The sequence below is a fragment of the Oryza sativa genome, chromosome 10, assembly GCF_034140825.1.
Source record: "Oryza sativa Japonica Group chromosome 10, ASM3414082v1".
In the NCBI taxonomy this organism is placed as follows: Eukaryota; Viridiplantae; Streptophyta; class Magnoliopsida; order Poales; family Poaceae; genus Oryza; species Oryza sativa.
The window spans coordinates 6,238,642-6,255,826 of record NC_089044.1 but is presented as its reverse complement, the minus strand read 5'-3'; the positions used below and the strand labels follow the sequence as shown (position 1 = coordinate 6,255,826).

Sequence of the window (17,185 nt, the reverse complement as noted above, 5' to 3'; positions counted from 1 at the left end):
TCAGCCTAACCAATTTCATCTTTTCACCAGAATTAAAATATTTCGAATTTTTTTAGTGAAACTTTGAAAAATGGAAACTAGGTGTCCAGGTCTATCTCCACACCAAAGGATAAAACTATATCACTATTATTTCTTGAACTAACTGAGTGTCATATTGGAAGATGTGTAAAATTGCTGAAAATTCCTGAAATCTGCCCAAATTCTTGTTCCACCTCTATTCCAGCCCTTACCTCTTATACCACCACGAGTTGGGCCCACTTGTCACTGACCTTGGGTGCCTTTTTAGCCCAAAACCCACCCTTGGGCGTTCTCCCCACCTCAGGACATAAGGTGAGCAGAAAACCCCTTCTTCTTCCTCCCCTTTCACTTCCCTTGCTTGTTCTTTCTTTTCCTCCTCAAGCTGAGCTCCCAACTCACTTCTCCTCCCCCAAATCCCATCAAAGAACCCAAACTCAAGCTCTGCATATTAGACCATAACAATCCCCATCATCTAAGCTTTTCATCCATCCCAACATCTTGCACATGCATGGAGAGTTGAGAGAGATCGAGAAGGAAGAAGAGAGTGGTGGTTTCAACCTGCAGGGCTGCAGCAGCAGCATTTTGTTTTCCTCCATTTGGTGAGCTTCCTTTTCATCCATGGTGCCTCTTTTGAATTCCCTCCATATTGAACATCTATAGCAACGTTCTATAGGTTGTCCACTCCATTGCTGCAGCTAGAAGGTGGCTGTAACTCACCCCGAGTTCATCTCTTTTGATTTCGGTTGAAGAAGCCCTAGGCAGCGTCTCTTGCCGTCAGCCCAAGACCTTGCTCCATCTCTTGCCATCAGCCCGAGACCTTAGCCTCGCACGACCCTATGTCCAGGTTGCTGCGATGTGAGCGAAGTCCAGTGGAAGTTGGAGAAAAGGGGAGTGAAAATAGAAATCGATTTCTGAGATAGCTTTTGAGCTGAAAGAGGTACGCGCTTTAAAAATTCATAACTAATTCATATGAACTCTGAATTCAGTGAACCAAATTTCTGTGGATTAAGAAAAACGTGATCTTCAATGTTGTAAAATAAAAATGACCAACTTTTGTACTGGTTTTCCCACTAAAAATATAAATAGCTATATGTATCCCTTATGTGGTCTAGCTCTTAATAAATTCGTAAGAAATTATTGGTAAAAGCTAAAATTGTGAAACTAATTTTGTTGAGCTTATATTTTAGTACTCTTTGCTGTTGTGTGTTGTTTTTGGCAAAACTACCTCTTAAATCATGTTTAGGAGTTTATTTAGCATTCCTATGTTTTTAACTTGTAAAATCCATAAATAAATAATGACAACACATATAGCTGTGAAATAATTTTTCTTAGGACCTGTGAGTGATGTACTTTATTCTAAGAATAATCATTATTATGAAAACTTGGTTTGTGTTGCAAGTTGCCTGTAATGCTCTAAAGAAAACATTAATATTTACAGAACTGCCATTTTCAGCACCTGAAAGCTTGTCATTTTCATATCTCCCAAACTATAAGTGATAATCTAGTGATTCTTTCACCTAAATTCAAGTTAACATGTGCTCTACCCACTATATTTATTTCATAATTTATTGATCATTTTGCATGTGCATGTTTATTTGGCTCTTATTCGCACATTGCTTCTTTTCGATAGATTCGGAGTTTCCGGAGAGTAACGAGCCATATCCCGAGGAGGATAGTGGCTACCCTCAGCAACAAGGCAAGCACCTAAGCATATAGAACCTATGTTTTCTCTAAAAAATGATTTGGTTGCAATCTATACGTGTATATATATATATATATATATATATATATATATATATATATATATCTATATATATATATATATATATATATATATATATATATATATATATATATATATGCATGCATGCATTGCCTAGATATTAATATTGTCGGTTTATGGTGTACGGGTAGAACCTATTTATGCATTTAGTTCTTGTGATATTGCTCTCCTTATACCCTATTACCACTGGTTGGGATTACTTGGGATGTCTTATTCATTAATGCTTAGCCATGCTTAGTGCTAATAGAACTATAGGGATGGACAATGCTATTAATTGTGGTATATAGAAAACATGTATTATTGGGTATAAAACTTGAGCACTTACACTAAATAATGGTTGATGAAATATGTTGGACTTGGACGGGTGATAGGGCGATGATGGGAGGTGGGTTTCCCCTGATGCAAGTAGCCCCGTCTAGGTCGTTAAGGACCGAACATTTTGACATCTATTCAAGTACCCTTTGTACTTACCACATGCCTTATTTGGGACCGGCTTGTCCTTTACTAGTTCTACTGTGATCATTTATACCACGTTGGAGAAACGTGAGGGCAGGTAGCCCTTTGGAGGGCCTCGGGTGCCTATGTTGGCCGGGGGTGCCTCCCGCGTGGCGTGCCCGCCTTTGTCACACCACACACGCACGTGATTGAGTCGTCGGGAACCCCGGCGTGGTATAGGTGGTTGGGGTGGGATTAGGAAAGGCATGTAATGAGCTTGTATCACTTGCGTAACGCACTTGACGGGGTGTGTAGCTTTTGATCCTTGTTCATTTTGTGTGGGTCCAGTTGTACACCTCTGATCAGAGTATAATCTATTCGAATAGCCGCGTCCTCGGTTATGGACATTGCTTAATGTGTATCTCACTCATGTTAGCATCAAATATAGATTATTATGGATGGGATTATGTTTGATGGTGGTGTTGGAATGTTGTGCCATGTTGGTACGGACTTTGGTAGTCTATGGTTGATGATGAGAGAGCCGTTTGGGCTCATTTGCTTGTACATTTCAGAATTATATTCTTGCTGTCCATAAATTAAAATGATGCTAGATTTACTTGTCCTTACTTATTTTACTCATTAATTGCTCAATAAAATTAGCTTTATGCAAATGTTAAACCTAGAGACCCACTATAGGCTAGAAAGCTTGCATACTTCTCTCTCCCTTATGTATATATAATTTTGGGTAAGACTTGCGAGTACAATCTTGTACTTAACCCGGTGTCTGCAATTTCAGGAGAGGATTCCGGTTATGAGTTATGTTTCTTATGTGGTCATTGCTCTGCCGAGGGCGGCGAGGGCAATGAGTGATCCCTTGCAGCTTGGCTCTTGCCCGGTTGGTTTGCCCTAGTGGGGTTGTGGTACCACCGGCTTTATCTTTTGCTTATGAACTCTATTTGAGACTTCCGCTGCTATATTTATGTGTTGTATGTTGGGACCTCGGACCCTATTATGTGTCATGTACCTCGCTGCACTTTAACACTATTATGGTACTTGCTATGTTTATTAATTGCTTGCGATGAAAGTGTGAGGCTAGTCGCATTCCTGGGGACTAGCTAAGCATGAGTAACGGGTTTTGACTGCTTAAGATAATTGGGGATAGCGCTTTGGATCGAGTCACTGGGGTATGCTTTTGGTCGCCACCTTCGAGTGGTTGACGGGCATATGACGTGGTGGACTGGCAAGCTATCTTACGGTTATGTCTTGCGCTCACTACTCGACATTTCGGTTATTATAACAGAAGGTTGTCAACCGTGATCATGGACACATTGAGGACGAGTGGCTATTTATGCTTGTATGGATCCCACTTCTCCAATAGTATGTGGTGGTCGCGTTGGACACTGGATGGTATAATACTCGGGGTGTCCACAGCGGTTGGTATTAGAGCAATGCCGACTGTAGGCTAGAGCTAAGTTGGCAATTTGAAAATGATTTGCAAAATATTCAACTTGAGTCGATTGTGAAAATCTTAGTATGTGTGAATCCTTTTTACTCCTCATCTCATTCTAGTGTTCTTTCTCACCTTATTCTCAGATTTTCCACTCATCTTGGTCTAATTTGGTTGACAAAATAAATTTATTACTTCCCCCATTCGAATATTAGACTGATAATGTTGAGGGAATTAAACTTTAATTCTCAGTTTGTAAGTACAATTAAAATGTGCAATAGTCACTCTAAAATGGTGCCTTGCTGTTCCTCATGTTGCTCTTAGTCTCCCAAAATTTTTTGACAAATTATGAACATGTTTTAAACCTCCAAAATGTCAAATAGCCAAATCTGGAATTTCTGCAACAGTCTGTAATCAAATAATTCTCCAGGACAAACTACTCACTATTTTGCTCGCAAAATCTTTCTGAGCTGGGCAACTACTCCAGGAACAACCACAAAAATGTTCAGAATTTTATCACTTCTGTAGCCCTCTCTAAAAATTCGTAAAGTGGCTGCTGTTTGGCAACCTAAGAAATTTCAGAACCTTGTTTTGGAAGAAGTAAAATATACCAACGTAAAAATTTGACCAAATAGATTGCAAAAGTGTACTCCTAGCTGAGAGACGCTCGATAGAAATGTGTCATATAGCAGTAGCGGCCAAGTTGCAGTGTTGGTTTATTTGAATTTTCATGTTCCGGCGATTGATACGCTTTTGGCCCGCTATGTTGATCGCAATTGGAAAACTATTTTGGTTTATTGCTTCTTGTTCGAGCTTTAGTATAGGATGAGCATGATTGATTCTTAATGCTTCTTATTTGGTTGCCTCATATCATGCTAACATAACTTGTCGCATTTGTATATAATTGAATTGTGCATTTTTATTGTGCATTGAAATTAATTATGCAAACATGGACTTAGCTTCGCATGCATTTATATTGTGCATTCATATTAAGTCGGTAACCTAAACTTAATATTAAGTCGGTAACCTAAACTTAGTTTATTATGTACGATGCGTGCTAACTTTCAGGCCATTATCAATCCTTAGTTGCAACCATCACTAATTATGTTTAATCTCATATCCATAGGATGACTCGTCCCAGCACTCGCTCTCAATCCCATGATGCTCCGGAGGGTTCCCGAAGCCGTGGTGATGAACCGCCACCTCCTCCTACCATGGCTGAGGTTCTTATGGCCGTGGAGCGCAACCGTGAGGCTCAAAACGCCGTCCTTCAGCAAATCGCAGCAAGTGTAGCCGCTACCGCTGCCCACATTGCCCAAGGTGCGGGCGGTGGTGGACACCATGCCACCGGGGGACTCGCTGAATTTCAGCGTACTCAACCTCCGGTGTTCACTCGCTCCGATGATCCACTTGATGCTGATGATTGGCTTCGCACCATCGAGCGGAAGCTCACATCCTCCCCCTACCGCCCGCCCGCAGCTCCTCCCCCTACCGCCGCCGCGTCATCCATCGCCGACTGCCGACGCCCTCCTCCTCTCCCGCCTTGCACTGTCGGCCTCGCAGAGAAGGGAAAGAGCGAGAGAGATGAGGAAGGGAGAGAAGAGGGGAAAAGAGAGAGGAGGCTGATGTGGCCATGCTGATATTTTGGTCCCACGTTGACTCAGCGACCACGTTAGATAAAACCGGGGTCAAAACCACCGAAGAATCTGAAGAGAACGGTTTTATAAGTCAAGTGATGTCATATATATCTGGTTTTACAGTTGGGGGACGATTTTGTAACTCGATGACAAGTTGAGGGACCGAATAATTTTTCCTTTTGTGCTAGGCTTCGGCTTTTAGACGGGCTGCACCGCATGCAAGCTACCGGACCAAATAAGTTTTCTGTTGTTTTCCCGGCCTATTTAAATATATTCGATTACATAATCAGTTTTTACACCTTTGGATGATTTAAATTTTGTGAGAAAAATAAGATGAATATTACTCATGCATATTATATTATTTCTAGATTAGTGGAACTGAATTTAGTTTGATTAATGTTGATCGTGTTAGTAATCGTGATGTTTATTCCTTTCTCATTTCTCCTCGGGGTGATTTGAATTAGGATTTTATTATTATTCATGACTGTTTCCTTTACCATTTTCTGACTAATTTTGATATTGTTAAGTATTTTCATTCCTATCATTACGGTGTTTGTTTCTTGATTGCGTCTGTCAAGCGGTGATGTGGTTTAGGACTTTACTGTACTGGCGATTATCTCTGTTGTCATATAGATAACCACGTCACGTCGAAAGTCGTAGTTCTCTCAACAGTAGTTGGAAGTAAATACAATTGTATTGTTTAGTAAAAAATTTTTGGATCCCCTTTTTACATTGCCCTAGGGGGCTACTTATAGCCCTATTATAGACTCTCCCATTTTAGGGTCTGGGGTTTACAGGGAAATTTACATAGTTACCCTTATAATAGGGACATCTTTATGGGTACACACAGTGTCTTTTGCTTATATAGGCTCTTAATGGGCCAAATATTTCGGCCCAACCCTTGGCGAAGCCTTCGGAAGGTGTGTTGGCCCGCTAGGCTTCCTTCTGGTGAGATCTGATGCCTAGAGAAACCCGTCCCTATCGTGGCAAGGCTTTCGCCCTAGACCTTCGACCGTGTCTTCTCATGGCTAGTCTGTCTTTGGCGAGGCTCTTAATCTCCACGCCACGGCTTTCGCCATGTGGCTTTCGCCCATGCCGTCTCTTCGATCTTCGCTGATTATCTCCGGTTCGTGCCTTTGATCGTCTCTAATTTTGGTAGGCCCGGCCGAAGGTCCTCGTGATACACCTCCAATAATTTCATTTCATTTTTCAATAGAAATTTGTTGCATATACCTTAATATTAATATACACATAATGTCTTACCTCACAAACCTTTTTCAATAGAAATAAACTTGCCGAAATTAGATTTTTTTTTTTGAAGTATGGCCTTGCAATAAGATCTACTGATTAGAGTCCACACGCCATCTGTCGTCCGCGCGTGGCAAGACTCTACTCCACGCTAATCCATGTACGATTTTGAAAGTAAGATCGTGTGCTTGCCATGAGGGTTGAGAGAGAGAGAGCATCCTAAGTCTACATCACAGTGTTTTTTTTGCCTGTCCTGATTATTATTAGGTTTTGTGGTCAATAGTTAGGCCAATGAAAGATCTTATTGGTCTTGAAACAGTAATAATATACATGTTTCAGTGTGTCGGTTCCTTCTACCCGTAGCGAAGTACGGGTATTTTTTTTTTGCGGGGGGAAAGAAATATATTACTCACTCATAAAGTTCTCGCTTAATAAATGTGAGATAAGATTACAACTCTCTCCCAACCAAAATCCAGCAAGAAAATCAGCTCTAGCCGTATTTGCAAGATGATGGCTAATGCAATTCTGGCTACGACATATTTTCTTAATAGAAATCACCCTTTCACCCACCAGCAGATGCCTCGCTTCATGAATGATGTTGGCTAGAACAGAAAAATCTCTACCGGTACCCTGCAGAAGCTGGACCACTGAGGCACAATCTGTTTCCACCTGAATCGGAAGCAAAGTCCAATGGATCGCCAGCTTAAGCCCTTCAACACAGGCACGCAGCTCTGATTCTAGCGGGTTGTTGCATCTTTCAAGGGGTTTGCAAGAAGTGAAGATGATATCACCAGCGCTATTCCTGAGGATCATTCCAAGACCCCCCTTACCGGAGCTAGCGTCAAAGGATCCATCCACATTTAATTTCATCCAGCCATCTTTTGGTCTCTCCCAGCATGGTTGGTGATTGTTAAGCACTCGATATTTAGGCCCTCCTTTCAGAGGTACAGTCCTCACCACATGCTTTCCTTTTACCAGGTCAGCCTGAGGAGCTTGTCGGATCTGGAACAGTAAATCGACATAGCTCTGTATAAATCTCTGTGACGTCTCCGTCGGCGGGGCTGACTTGCCATGTATTAGCTCATTCCTCACGTACCAGTTGCGCCACAGAGTCATCAAGAACATGGCCTGTTCATATTCTGGAATTTTTTCAAGGCAATCAAACAGCCAAAACCTTCCTAAAACAGAGGCCTTTATATCTACTGAAACACTCCCCGATTTATGCATACATGACCAAAGCTGGCTAGCTTGAATGCACCTGCAGAGAGCATGAGCATCGTCTTCATTTTCCCTGTCGCAGATTTGGCACATATCAGATTGTTCCAATTTCCTCTTCTTTTTATTTACCATGGTCGCCAGGCAGTTGGAGGCCACCCTCCAAGCAAAGATTTTGACCTTTTGAGGAACCTTGCATTTCCAAATCATCTCCCATGCTTTGTTAATATTATTTGTCCCAGAGCTAGAACTTTCTTCTATATTCACTAACTGAGCTGCCAATCTGTAAGCGCTTCGAACTGAGAACATACCGTTTTTATCAGGGTGCCAGGCAATGAAGTCTTCCTCCGATCTTGAAGAAATGCAGATGTTCAGTATAACCTCTGCATCCAAATTATGGAAATACTGATGGATTTTCGGCACATCCCAGGAAATTAGCTATCATTGATGAAATGTTCCTCATTTCATTTAACCTAAAAAGATAATATCAAAACGTGGTATTGTATATAATTACAAAGTATGTAAAGTACATACTCCCATCATTTTCTTAAAATAACGTCCTGTATAAGAAACGTGTTTTAATATTTGACGTCCGAATACAACTTAAAAAACCTTTTTCCAACTTTGCTTCCCGACCATATACATCAGCAACGCCGCCGCCTGTGCCGCTCACGACGTGGGGTCGCCGGCTCGCCGCACCGCGCGCCCGTGGCTTCCTGCCTCCTCCACGTCCATTGCGCGATGTGGTCTCTGTTCTTCGTCGACAGGAAGCAGCAGTTCAGGTGCCTCAGTTTGTAGCTTCTCAGAGAACATTAGCCGGAGTTTTGAAGTTCTGAAAAAATCCCAGTCCTGCCAAGAGTTTTGAAGCAGTTCGTGCCAAGTGAAGTCCCAGGCTTGGCCTAAGTTTGAACCACCACCAGCAGATTCCAACATGCCAAGAACTGAATGTGAATTGACTGAATGTTCCTGAATGTACTGAGGTTATGGAGTACTTTTTTTAATGAATATTGAATTGAGATTGTAAATTGAGTACAGTAATTAATTGTGTCAACTGAGATTACTGAATCTTGAGTAAATGTGAATCGACTGAATATTCCTGACTTTACTGAGATTACAGAGTAGGAGTAATTTTTTGACTGAATGTAAATTGAGATTACTTTTTTTTTGACACAGAATTGAGATTACTCGATGTTGAGTATTCCTGTATTAGGAGCAGATCAGCTTCAGCAGACAATTTCTGGGAGTAAATGTGACTGAATTAAGCAGATAATTGTGAAGTAAGCCTATATTAGTTGCCTTGAACTGGAGTACTCCATTCAGTTCAGTAGCACCGGAGTAGATGTGGTAAAGATGTTTTAGAATCAGATGTGATAAAAGTATTGCACAAAGATAAATGCGACTGAATTCAACTGACACTTTGTTGAGTAGAAGCCACATAGATGCCGAGTACCTAAGCTAGAAGAATATTGGTCTGAACCATGGTTAAGCTCAAAAGATTCAGACCGACGTCCATACTGATTCAAAGACCAAGGTTCACACCAAGATCAACTTAATAGAAACACATATTCTACTGATTCAAAGACCAAGGTTCAGACAAATATGATTATTTCCATTCTCATTCTCAGGAACTTTATACTGATTCAGAGACCCAGGTACAAATATGATTATTTTGTTCGCATTCTCAAAAATCCCCCCATTTCACTGATTAGGAACATTAACTTAACAGACCAAGATTCAAAATTTTGTTGAATTACTAAGATTCAAGCTAGTAGCTTCACCAAAATAAACATTCAGCAGATAATATTGGACAAACAGCAAATGTGACTGAATGCAGCGTGGCTCAATAAACCTCTTTACAGGTGGTTAAAAATCTCTAATCCAAATCAAACCTATTCTATTCAGTTTCTCCACCTGTTGAGAGTGAAAATGTTCCACGACCGTCGACCGCTGGGGAAGATGGCAAACTAGCCAGTGTCAAAGGTAGAGGGTGGGGCCGCTGCCGCGGGACTGCCGTCCGCCCTCCCCCGCCGTATTCCACCTATTAACCAACACACAAATGGACTACTGGAAACCAATGCAATCATGTTTGATATAAAGTTTAGAATATGAGCATGCGAATAAGTAAATGTCACATGCTTAATCAAAGATATCATAAAAAGTTCTCTTGCATATGTTGGACAATGTCTTCTCCATTGAGAATGGGCAATCCATGTTACTCCCAGTGGAGCCATTGGCGGTAGTGATCTCCCTGTATTGACATAATGATCCAAGATAAGTCAAGAGAGAGATGATAATGAAGCAGTAAAAAATGCACAATGAAATGCATAGCCCACCTTGCATTTACTGAGGATGAAATTAAAAAGGCAATTTTCCAAATGGAACATAACAAGGCTCCGGGTCCTGATAGATTTCCAGCTGAGTTTTACCAAGTTTTTTGGAATGTTATTAAATCTGATTTGTTAGATCTTTTTAAAGAGTTTCATAATGGTACTTTGCCTTTATTCTCTCTTAATTTTGGTACTATCATTCTTTTGCCTAAGTGTATGGAGGCCATGAAAATCCAGCAATATAGGCCTATCTGCTTACTTAATGTTAGGTTTAAAATTTTTACCAAAGTTGCTACTAATAGAATTATTGGAGTGACACAAAAGGTAATTAGCCCTACTCAAACTGCTTTTATTCCTGGGAGAAATATTATGAAAGGGGTTGTTATTCTTCATGAGACTATACATGAATTGCATCGTAAAAATAGTAGTGTAATCTTTAAGATTGATTTTGAGAAAGCGTACGACAAAGTTAAATGGTCTTTTGTTCAACAGACATTGAGGATGAAAGGCTTTTCACATAAATGGTGTCAATGGATAGCTTCTTTCATTCAAGGTGGTCATGTTGGTATTAAAGTAAATGATCAAGTTGGAAATAACTTCCAAACCTATAAAGGGCTTAGGCAAGGAGATCCTCTGTCTCCGATTCTTTTTAATATCGTGGCTGATATGCTAGCTTTACTAATTAAGAGGGCTAAAGATGCTGGTCTGTTAAGTGGGGTAATACCTCATTTAGTGGATGATGGTTTATCTATTTTGCAATATGCTAATGATACCATCATATTTTTGGAGCATGATTTACAAGAAGTCAAGAATTTGAAATTGATTTTATCAGTGTTTGAAAAGTTGTCTAGCTTGAAAATAAATTTTCACAAAAGTGAATTATTTTGTTTTGGTCAAGCAAAGAAATATAATGATCAATATTCTAATATCTTTGGCTGCAAGCTAGGTTCTTTTCCTGTTAAGTATCTCGGTATTCCAATGCATTTTAGAAAGCTTGGCAATAAAGATTGGAAGATTATCGAACAAAGAATTAAGAAGAAACTTAGTAGTTGGAAAGGAAAACATATGTCTGTGGGGGGAAGATTGGTTTTGATTAATTCTGTTCTATCAAGTTTGGCTATGTTTATGATATCTTTTTTTGAGATTCCAAAGGGAGTTCTTCAAAAAATTGATTATTATAGATCACGTTTCTTTTGGCAAGGTGATGATCATAAGAAAAAATATAGACTAACAAGATGGGATATAATTTGTCAACCCAAAGACCAAGGGGGTTTAGGTGTTCATGATTTGGAGATCCAAAATAAATGTCTTTTGAGTAAATGGTTGTTCAAGTTAATAAATGAGCAAGGGGTTTGACAGGACTTATTGAAAAGGAAGTATCTCTCTAACCATTCTATAACTCAAGTTGATAGGAAACCAGGGGATTCTCATTTCTGATCAGGTCTCATGAAAGTTAAAAATACTTTCTTGAATATGGGTTCCTGGATTGTGAATAATGAGGAACAAACTAGATTTTGGAAAGATAAATGGATAGGTAACGTGACTTTTAAAGATAAGTATCCGTCTCTATATGCCATTGTTCGAAGGAAGAATTATTCAATTGCTAATGTTATGAGATCTGTTCCGTTGAATGTTTCTTTTAGGAGAGCTTTGGTTGGTCAGAATTTAACAAATTGGCATAACTTGCGTGCTTCTATTGTGCATATTCAGTTGAGTCAACTGAATGATTGTTTTAGATGGAATTATCATCAAAATGGTCAATTTACTGTTCGGACAATGTATTTAGCCTTAATAAACAATAATTATATTGAGAGAAACAAGATTATTTAGAAACTTAGGATGCCTCTTAAGATGAAGATCTTTATGTGGTACTTGCTTAAAGGGGTTGTATTAACTAAAGATAATTTGGCAAGGAGGAATTGGAATGGTAGCTTGAGATGTTGTTTCTGTATGAAAAATGAAACTATTCAACATCTTTTTGTGGAGTGTCATTATGCAAAGTTTTTATGGAGAGCAATTCAATTTTCTTTTGGTCTTTACCTTCCTCATGGTATATCTCATATTTTTGATAATTGGCTTTTGGGGGTGGACAAAAAAAGAAGAAAACTTGTTCTCATAGGAGCATCTGCTATATGTTGGGCTCTATGGTTGAGTAGGAATGATGTCATTTTTGACAAGTCACCATCTATTTCATATATGCAGGTAGTTTTCAGGGCAACACTTTGGCTCCGGTCTTGGGCACAACTACAAAAGTGTGAGGAAGATAGTGAGCTTTTAAAGACTGCATGCCGTATTCTTGAGACAACGGTTATGCAACTTTTTGTCAATTTTGGATGGAGGTTCACAAACAGAATTCAATAATTGTGTACTCTTTATCTTGGGTTGGCAGTCTTTAGGTTGTTTCTTATTGATGGTTGGTTTCATCTTTTAAGTTTCTTTGAACTTCACTCATTTTGAGTGTGAGATTGTAATAATTGGCTGTAGATTTTTGAGCAAAGGCCGGGATGCTCTATTCCATTATGTAAAAACAGCCCACCTTGCAATGTCCTCCATATGAGCAGGCCCAAGATAGTATTTGTTGCCTACTGGATCAGGAGTGGATATAAAACTGCACAACCACCAAGGTAACCGAGTTCAATAGAAATTTAACATGCTATAACATGGTATTTTTAAATCATAAAGTTTGGAGCCCTTACAATAGTCCTGTCACTTTCCTTCAAAGAATCAAGGAAATTCATCGATAGGACATGAGTTATGAAAACAATTCACTTTGTTTTCTAGAATAGTGACTGCTGCAAAACATCTAAATCTGCAGAGATCTTCTGATCATTCTCATAGCCTTCTTTCCTTCACAAATCCAGCCACTCTTTCAATCTTCAAACAAGGGGAAATAAGCACTGCACCTCCATTGCTTCTTGCCATTTTTTAAGGCCCGATTTGACACATTATGCAATTCCCCACTGTAAAAGTTCATATCAAAATGTAAATACAGCAGATATAACATTTATAAATGAATTATTACAAATGAGTAATAAACAACTCTGAGGCAAAGACAAGGTCTGGATATAATCATATATATCATGATAATGATTTCAGGTGTATGTCTGTCGTCTTGGATGCTTGAGAATATGTCCTGCACCTGTATGAGTGTGATGAATTAAGGCGAATGAAATGTATTTGACCCAAAAAGAAAAAGAGGCATTTGACATAATAGCGTATGCATTGAATAATCAATTCCCCGGGGTAGGTCAATGCCTGCTTGCGAAAATGAATTTTCATACGCGGGTGTCTTAATAGGCCCGCTTACGAAAGGAATTTTTGCATGCAGGCGTCTTAATAGGCTCGCTTGCGAAAATAAGTTTTCGCAGTTGAGGGTTTCTCTCTACCGCATGCACATTGTAGAATCAAGAAGTTGACTTTGATTTTGTGATGAAAATATTGGTGGTTTGCTAATGTTAATTTTGAGATTTTGTGAGATGGTTGATTTTATGAAGTGTGCAGTTTCAGTTGACCCTGGCGGTCAGACCGGCTGAGTGCCGCCGGTCAGACCGCAGGTGTTACGGCGGTTAGACCGGCTGGCCCGAGGTCTGACCGGCAGGGTCCTGTTCGTGTTCGGTTTCAGGTTGTTTTGTTGGATTTGGATATTTCCTTCGGGGATTTGGCTTCTAAATGGTTTCTATGCGTATGGATACTGTTGTTATACTAATGTGAGTCAAGTTGGGATGAACATGGGCTCGGAATATAGTTTCTTGGTTGTTGCATGTGCATGTGTTGCTTGAGGCCTTGGGGGAGTGTTGCCAGTGATAGATCGGAGTCAACTTAGGAGAAGTTGATGTCCAGGGTCAAGAGATCATGCGGGATACTAAAGGCTAGAGAACAATGCACGTGATGATGAAGAAATCCATATGGTATACAAGAGGGATTGTGTACGTATGGAAAGAGGAGTCGAATTTGGAAGGGAGTCCGAATTCGGGAAGTTTGATTGAGATAAGGAAAGAGATGAGTTGTTTACTTGCAAGAGAGGGTTTCCTACGTGGGTTAGGAGTCCTAAGTTGTGTTAGATTCGTGGGCTTTGCACATGTATAAATAGAGAGAGAGCGTGAGGCCTCCTGGTATCGATTTTAGAGAGACTAGAGTTGAGAGAAAGTTAGGGTTTCGAGTTTAGTTCGAGATTTTGGTGAGGACTGCTGTTGGTGCACTTTGTAAACACTAGTTGATGCAATAAAGTCGAAAAGTTTCAATCTACATCTTCGAGTTTGTCATCTACCGGTGTTTTTGGATCCTGGCGGTCTAACCGTAGGTGTGCGCACGGTCTGACCGGTGGGATAGCGGCGGTCTGACCGCAGGTGTCCGGGCGGTCTGACCGGTGAGGAGATGGCGGTCTGACTGACGGTAGGTGGGCAGTCTGACCGGCAACGACAGGGCTTCATCATCTACTTCGTTCGAGGGTAATCTTTAATTCCGCAAAAGATTTTTGGGTTTTTGGTTTTCCCTACCCTTCACCCCCTCTCTGGCAGGCTTGTTTGGTCTCGTGCGATCCTACAAGTGGTATCATAGCCACGTTTTTCTATTTGATCTCTATCGGTCTTTAGATTTGTTGCCATGGCTAAAAAGTTTTCAAGCAAACCTCATATTTACAATGGAGTTGATTTTGATTATTGGAAGAAAAAGATGGAGTCTTACATTACATCTCAAGGCTATGATGTCTGGATGAAAGTTGCTAGAGTTTATGAGATTCCTGAACGTATTGAAACTATTGCCCAAAAAACTGATTTTGAAAACAATTGTAAAGCACAAAATATTCTTCTTAGTGGGATTTCTCAATCTAATTTTGATCGTGTTTCACACCTTGAAACTGCTAATGAGATTTGGAAAGCTTTGAATAATTTTCATACTGGATCTACAAACATTAAGGAGTTGCAAAAAGATGTTTTCAAAAAGGACTACATTAAATTTGAGATGAGTTCTGGTGAATCTTTGGATGATTATTTGGGGCGTTTCAATAAAATTTTGAGTGATCTTAGATCTGTTGATGATTCTTGTGATGTTAACTATTCTCAATCTGAGATTGCTCGTCACTTTATGAATGGTTTTGATATGATAGTTTGTGATGTTAAAGTGACCTCTATTCAGGAATCTGTTGACATGAACACTTTGATTTTGGATGTTCTTTATAGTAAATTGAAAACCTATCAGATGAATATTCTTTCAAAAAGAACAGATTCGAAATCTACTGCTGTGGTGTCTTCATCTGGATCTTCTTTGGATACTTCTCCTAAGGATGTACTTGTTATTTTTAATGCCTTGTCCAACGATCAACTGGAAGAAATCAGTGACGAGGACTTGGTTTTGGTTGCTAACAGATTTTCTCGAGCTATAAGTAATGTTAGGTACAGGAAAAGAGGATGACCACCTCGTTGCTTTCATTGTGGAGGACTTGGTCATCTTCGATCTCATTGTAACAAGCTTGGAAGGAATCCAAAAGAACCTCAAGATGATATCAAGAACACCAAGCAGAACAAGAAGCAATTCAAGAACATGAAGATGAAGAAGTTCTATCAGAAGGCGCTTGATGAGGCATTTGCGGCTGTTCAAGAATCAAGCGATGTTGAGTTTGAAAGTGATGAAGATGATGACAAGGGGAACAAAGGCAAGAATGATGTTTGTCTCATGGCTAGAAGCGTGGATGAAGATTCTGACTGTGATAATGAGGTAACTCATACTCCTAGTGTTGAATATCTTCAAGAAGTGATTGCTAGACTTGGTTATAAAATTTCTAGATTTGAGAAAAAAGATTAATCAACATGAAGCTACTATTGAATCTCTTAATGCTGAAAATCCTAGAATAAAATCTCTTGTCTCTGATAATGATGAATGTAAGTCTTGTGAGGTTTTATTTGAGGAGAGTGAAGCTGTTAGAGATGTTAATAGGTCTCATGTTAAAAAGATTAAGAAATCTGAATCTTGTCTTGCTATGAGTTTTGCCATGAACACTAGATTGGTTGATGAATTGTTTTTGACTAAGAGATTTTTGAATAAATGTCAAATTGCTTTGTTTGCTAGTTCGATGTTTAATTTGATTAGCTCTAAGAGGATTAAACAATCTAGTGAAAAACCTTGTTTGACATGTGTTGCTAATGAGATGAAACTAAAAGATGCTCTAGGTCGTGTTAAGCACATGGAAGAAATTGTCAAACAAGATGAGGTGCTTTCTTGTTCAACTTGTAGACAACAAAAAGGTCTTTTGGATGCTTGCAAAAATTGTGCTAGTCTTATTCAAGAGGTTTCTTACTTAAAAAGTTCTTTGTAAAGATTTTCTGATGGTAAAAAGAACCTCAACATGATTCTTGATCAATCCAGGGTTAGCACACACAATCGTGGTTTAGGTTTTGATCCTTATGCTCATCATACGAGACATCCTCCTGTTGTTTTAGCTGTTGGTGCTAGAAGTGGTGAAATTTTGCTTAAACCTGGGCCTAAGAACTCTGTGTTTAAATTTGCTGGCATCATGTCTACTTTGAGTTCATCATCTTCAAAAACCAATGTTGTGCATGCAAAACCTTCTGTTGTTGCTTGTGTTGCTAAACCATCTGTTTCTACAAATGCTTCTAATCATCATGAAAAATATACTTGTTCGTTTTGTGGAAAAGATGGTCATCTTGTTGGTTTCTGTTTTAGACTTGCTAGAAAACAGAAAAAAGAACAGGAAATTGCTTTTGCGAAAAATAGGTGGCAAAAAACGTGTTGAGACAGGCGGTCAGAACCGGCGCTTTACCCCCGGTCAGACCGGCGGTAAGCCCTTGGTCAGACCGCTGCACCTCAGCGGTCAAACTGGCCTCGGGTATATTTTTCTAACGGGAAACGGGTTGAATTTTCTACTGGTTATGCTCCTGTTGGTTCTGGTCACATCCTGATTTTTGTTTCAGGATTTATAAATCATTTAATAAATTATTATTAGAATTTATATTAAATGATCTTTAACTTACAAGTGAAGTTAAATGTGGGAAATAAAATTTCCTAAATATAAAGCATGGATGGATTTAATTTTTATTAAATTCTCCATGATTAAGTCAAC

At 39.5% G+C, this 17,185-nt stretch overlaps 1 long non-coding RNA gene across 1 annotated transcript; it reads left to right on the top strand.

Annotated features, from left to right (window-relative positions):
- The first annotated feature begins 378 nt into the window (after positions 1 to 378).
- LOC4348228 (uncharacterized) lies at positions 379 to 3,305 on the top strand. The gene is made up of 4 exons (XR_001540419.3): positions 379 to 617; positions 692 to 955; positions 1,649 to 1,714; positions 3,033 to 3,305. It is a non-coding gene; the product is annotated as an uncharacterized lncRNA (long non-coding RNA).
- Positions 3,306 to 17,185: the final 13,880 nt, after the last annotated feature.